The sequence below is a fragment of the Mya arenaria genome, chromosome 10, assembly GCF_026914265.1.
Source record: "Mya arenaria isolate MELC-2E11 chromosome 10, ASM2691426v1".
NCBI classification, from domain to species: Eukaryota; Metazoa; Mollusca; class Bivalvia; order Myida; family Myidae; genus Mya; species Mya arenaria.
The window spans coordinates 44,302,185-44,308,970 of NC_069131.1; positions in this window are offsets into that span (position 1 = coordinate 44,302,185).

The window sequence follows — 6,786 nt, forward strand, 5'->3', positions numbered from 1 at the left end:
AATTAATTAACTTTTTGCCTACAACTGTCATCTTCGTCTGTCTTGTTTTTACAACGATGGACCCCTAATGCCAGAGGTGTGAACTTGATGACACTATACACGCGTCATATCGGATATATCGCCGGGAACTATAAACAGTCCCCGTAATTTTACATTTACTGGTTGTTAAACAAGTGACATCAAACACATTCTAATTATTTTGGGTATATTTAAATGGCCATGCCAATTAGGGTTTAAGAGATCGGCCTTTATACCAATGTTTTGTCTTCACTGCTAATCAAGCTTGGCGATATTGCTAAAATCACCTTGATGATATGAAGGACATGTGCTAGTTATGTGCTTTAAACTGTTTTCCAGGTTTTCGATATATCGCTCTTGCGTACAAATTAACTGTATGGTTTAACGTTTAAGGATATATGTCCTGTATTGTTGTACAATACATCAGTCAAAATCGACGTTTTGCCATGGTGTCGTTCTCTATAATTATAGATCGTAAACATCAATCCCAGAACGAGGATGCAAATCCGGGAAAATACGCAATTACCTGATCTTATTTTGCATTGTTTACAAAAATGAACGCAGAGGAATTGGTATAATTCGTTTTTTTTTTATAAAGATATATCGCTTTTTCTTGGGATATATATCTTGAAAATAGGGAAATTCAGAGGCTAATTTGTGGAACAATAAGGGTCCGTCGCGTGTACCGTATACGACACAGAAGGGTAACAGGGCCCCGGCTATTACGTTAGTGAATACTAGTTTACTACAATTCTTAAAGGTTCATTTTGGTATTCGAATATTTGATCGAAAGAATTACCGAATATTCGAATATCAATTTTGCCATTCGTTTGCATCCCTAATTTTTACAGTGGTAAATAACGTCCTAGAACTCACTGGTTCCATCACCTCGCTCATTAAATGATCTCTCTCTCTCTCTCTCTCTCTCTCTCTCTCTCTCTCTCTCTCTGTCACTCTCTCTCTCGTTGTATATATGTGCAATAAAACCAAGTCTAGAAAGTTGTAGATTCGAGCTCGTGCTCGGCATTACGTGTCAAGAAGCTAGCCAGTAAGATTGCAAAAGTCGCTGGTTCTTTCCAGAGATATCTTGATGTGTTTTTTTTTTCATACGGACAGCCGATTTCAGACGTTTGTCTTAAATTTAATTGTCCGTTAAATCAATGACCCTACTTTACTGACCCTAAATTAACGCTGATCAGTTTTCAACAAATGTTTAATGTTGAAATGTTGACAGGGTCAATTGTTTAACGTTGCAAAATTACCATTGGGGTCAATTTTCAACGGGGTCAAAATTTAATGTAAGATTGGTAAACAACACATTTCTGTTACGACTGGGCGCCACAAAATAAATAAAGAAAATGTATGAAGTTCGTTAATAAATTCACATTTCATGCAGCAGTAAGATTTATTACAATTTTCACATGGTCCGTCTTTTGACTAGATAATAGTATTTTAGGCATAAGTACAGAATATGAAAGAAATTGAGATTGTATTCATACGCGCGTTTTAGTCGGAGTTATAAAAACACAAGTAGCACCGAACGAACCTTATTGGGCTCCACACACTGAAACACCCAAACTGTATGCACGTGTCGGTCGTCTTCACGGCTGCTGTGACAATGGTACCATAGTATTATATAGTTCGTGTTTGATATACGTATGTATTTATTGTTCCGATAACTAAACGCAATAGAGAAACGGAAACCAGCCACAAACTTGAAACAATAAAAATATTCAAAAGAAATTTCAAATAAGTAATGCGGGCATAACAAAAATAAAGAATAATTTCCAAAGTCCAAATGTTCGCAATATGTGTTTTTTTTTGTGTTTTAATGTCAACATAATTATATATTATTAAACACACTATAATATTATATATATAAATATATATAAATATATATATATATAATATCGGCATATTTTTACAATTTTTTACCTTATTTAACACAATATTTTCATTATTTTAATACAAATCACTTCTATAAGGTGTTCTTATTGAGTTGGGAAAGGTTGTATAAATGACGTTGACATGCAATAACAATAAATGAAAGAAAATGGGCCACATAATTGCCCTTTTGTAAAATCTGCCATATATATATATATATATATATATATATATATATATATATATATATATATATATATATATATATATATATATATGGCAGATTTAAATAAGGTAAAAAAATGTAAAAATATGCCGATATTTAGGACAAAAAAGACAGAAAATCTTCCCGGTACCAATATACAACTTTTTTGAGGAAGCTTTTCAGTAACATCTGGTAAGTATTTTTTCTTGTTTGTTGAATAATGTTTGCAAGGAATGTTAATTAAAACAATAATATATCTAAAATGATTGCATTTCGTTCGTAATATACCTAAATTTTCGGTAATTGCGCAGGGTGATAACGTTACGGTAATCTGTCCTCCAATTGTTGTGTAACATTAGCAGACATGATCCACTGCTTACTGTTTTAAGCCTTAACACACCTTTATTCACTGAAAACAAAGACTATGTGTCGGATAAAAACAGTATTGCATGTAACAAGAAATTGGTCATTCCCGATCATAAAGTTTTTTAGGTCTAAAAATGTGTTAATGTTACGCAAAATCGATTCTGTCCCATTTTAGCATGACGATAGCACCTTTTCTATTTGTAAATAATTTACACCGACTGAGGGTTAATATCCGGGTAGCGATTACATTTATATTGGACCGGTTCACAGTTGACATTGAAATGATAAAAATAGTGGTGAATACCGTTGATAAAAACTTAATCCAAGTTTGGCTCATTCTGTCCTTCGATGTAACATTAACATTATGTCACGCTAGCATTAAGACAAGCGCTTAATAAAGCGAGAAAATCGTTGAAATTTGATGACTTTCCCAGAGTCAATTATTCGACATAACAATGTCGTCTGTAAACTATCGTTTGTAAGTATTCATTCATTAGGTACGTAATTCATATTGAATTCATACCGCTTTTGTGTTTGATATCGTTATTTATTGGACAGAATTAAGAATGCAAACGTTATAAAATGGACAGAAATATAGATGATAACGTGACAAATGGACATAACTGCAAATGTGACATTGGACAGAAACCTTCTTTTTTTAAAAAAACACATATTTATGTTTTGTTTTTTTGTGATCCATTGTATGCTTTTGATACAAGCTTAACTGTTTAATACTTACTGAATTTGATTAAGTAAACTGAATGTTTATGTTATAATTGGGACTAAAATATGTTTGCTAATGTGACAAAAGGACTCTTCCCCTAATGTTACATAGGACAGAAGCAGAGTTTGACATCAACAAGAGAGAATGCTTGAGATGAAAGTCAATATTTGTATGCTCATTTTGTGATTCATTGTGTTTCTTATTTGACAAATCTTATTTTTGACACAAACTTGTGCTATATATTGTATCTTTACCTTATTTTAGTCACCTGAATGCTAGTGTTACATTTTGGACAGAACAATGTGTGCTATTGCATGACAATAGGACATCTCCCTTGGTGTTACTTTTGGATTCCTGTTCGACCCCCCCCCCCCCCCTTAGAGTATATAAAAGTTGAAGAACATTGTTTCTGTGCTTCTAAAACTGTTCAACCTAGTGACTGTTTTTTATTCAGTTTCAAACTGTCCCAGATTAAATTAACTGAATGCCTATATATATATATATATATATTATATATATATAATTATACAATAAAAATATTAGTTAAAGGCCTAGTTTTAGGTCCATTTTCATAATAAAACATTGAAAACTGCACAGCAGGTCTTATCAGATTGGAGATTGTGAAGACAGCTCTGTGAATTTAATCTCTCAAATCTGCTCCCTTGGTAGAAAACATTACGTATTGTGTTAGTTTTGTGAGGCAATGAGAAAGTACCCCTGGTGGGGATCAAACCAATCCCACGACTTCTTGTGTTAGAGGCAGACATATATAACTTAGAACACTCTCATATCTCAACAGATAGTATGTAATAATTTAATTTCTTTTTCAGAACCATACCATTGAAGACAAGAAGATGATGTGTAAATCGTCTGAATTGTTTGACAGTTGCAATTTACTTACATTAAACATTATTCTATAAGAATTGTCCTTTGCTGTGTCGGGTTGGATTATATGCAAGGTAACTGCAGGTGGGGTGGTTATTGTTACAGGTTTTAAAGTTCTGGATGTTTGTTTGCCTTTTTATGATAAGATCTTTTGATCAGTGATCATGTCACTGTGTAGGCATATACAGTCCCGGGCAAAGATTTCTGATCAATCTCTTCTTATGACACTGTGTATTTGTACACGACCTCTGTAAATTGATCTTAATCTAATGCACCAGTCAATTGTAACCACGCCCTCCCCAGGTCCAGGGAATAGCGGGGACTTTGACTTTTAGTCCAGTAAACCCCGGGTAAAATCCCCGCCCTGCGGGGACGAACTGTTGGTAAAACCCCGGCCAGATGCCCCCCGCACCCCAGAGACTCTATATAAGTCAATATCTCCGCTAAATTTGACACTAAGACAAAGTCACCGCACTCACACGGCCATGCGGGGCCACCTGGAAAGTAAAAACACACCCCTTTTCCCCGGCTATCCCCAGTATACCCCCGGACTTGGGGGCCGTGGTTACAATTGATTGGTGCATAATTGCCTAATTGTCTAATCAGATCTCCGATATGAGTATCCTGCTGCGCAGTATGGGATATTTTAAGATAGAAATGGACCCTTAATGGCCCTGAGCCGATAAACCTACCGGTAAACACACGAAATTGGCCCCTACTGTCAAACCAGTGTGATTAGAAGGAGATGCACAGCAGGGGATTATCATGCCAAATATTCCTTAAATTAGGCCTTAAAAGGGGGAGGGTCACTTTTAAAAGGCTTAAACTAGGCCTTTAAGACACACAACAGTCTGATCTTTAGTTCTATTGTTGGTTTTTCGTATTGGAAGTTATTCTATCCAGATTGGTATATTTTTTTACGGGATTGTTTAATCAAAATGCTGCGGGAACAGTGTTTCCAGTCATTCAGTCTGACACCATATAAACTTAGGTCAACAGTGTATTTATAAATCAACATGAACAAAACTAGTAGGAACTATATGAGAAGCAATAGAAATATATTGTAACAACAGGTTATTAAAATCTCAAATGAGTAAAACATTATAACAACATTTAAACTAAATGAAGAGTCAAAGAAACTATTTTCAACTGTAGAAGCTCATAAAATGTGTACGTCTGTCACACTGCATCTTCGTCAATCTTGTATGATTATTATGATTTTTATGTGATTATCAATTGACTGTGTTTATCAATCATTTATATAGTTTGTTTTATACTGTATCAAGCTCAAAGAGTCTGTGGTAGGTCTGTATTTTATTTTGTTGTGAAACATTCTGTCCAACTGCTAATGTGACATACTGCTAATGTTACTCATTCTGTCTTGTGGTAACACTAGCACATACTCGCAATTAGCAATTTATTATATATATATGTTTAATATCAAAGGTAATGATAATTGCACCATACTAGAGACGTTTATATCACCACAACAAAACATTTATGTTTATAGCTTATCTGATCTGATATAAAAAGAAAACCTATGTTTGCAGAAAATATTTTCTGTCTTGTTGTCCAATTTGGGTTTGTTTCAATAAATTTATTTGAGAAAAACAAAACAATCTTTAATTTTTGTCTGTAAAATCTGTTTTATAGATAAATGAATCATTTAGTGCAAGACAAAATACTTCTTTGGATCAAAATATATATAAACCCTGGTCACCATGCACTATAACGCCGCATAACAGCATCGCCGCATAAACGAAATCGACCACGTTTATGCGGTGATTTTCAACGCATAAACAGGACTTTTTTAATGTGGCAAAAAGGCACACTTTCGCCGCATAAAAAAACACAATTAAAACACATACTAATACAATAGTGGTTGATCAAGTTTCATCAAGATCGGACTTAGTATTTTGTGTCTACTTAACCAAGCTTTGAACTAGACTTTTTGATACCTAAATTCTGACAAAGATTTAGTTCGGTTTTAATGTGAACCAAACCAATTGATCTTTCTGCGAAAACGTTTGAAATGACGTTTGGTCCGACTCAAGGCGGGAATTTATATTACGACAACGCACAACACTGTCATTTGGGACAATCAGAAAATTGAATCGTCGTATGACGTTACATATTTTCATCACCTTTTTGTCAGACTGACGGGCATGTACCCTTTACAATGCGCACTTTCAAGTCATTTCAAACGTTTCTTGAAAAGTCAATTGTTAACGACGGACAAACAACAGAAATCAAACAATCCTCACAGCTCCACATGCGCTCTTTGTGCTCAGATGAGCTACGAATTAGTTCAATGTCAATAACCTCTGGTAATTGTGCGATTTTGAAATTTATTCACGTCTAGGTCATCAGCGTATACATCTGACTACCAGGGCAACGAAAGGGAAACTTTTGAAAATGATATTGTTTCCAAAAATTTCAACACAACATTAGTTTTGGGCACTTGAACAAGAGGACTCAGATGACTGATATAGGGTCATCATGGACGTCTTTCTTTCATTGATTGTGTTGTTATGCACTAGTCATTTCTAACCAAGAAAATGTAGATGTGAACACTCCAAGGGGAGTAATAATTTATTTTCAACTTGCAATTTATGCTCAACTCATTCCCGTATTTTTTTTAAAATGACAGTAATATGCTACGCCCTAATCTTAATCATCATCATAATCAACAACCTCATCACAA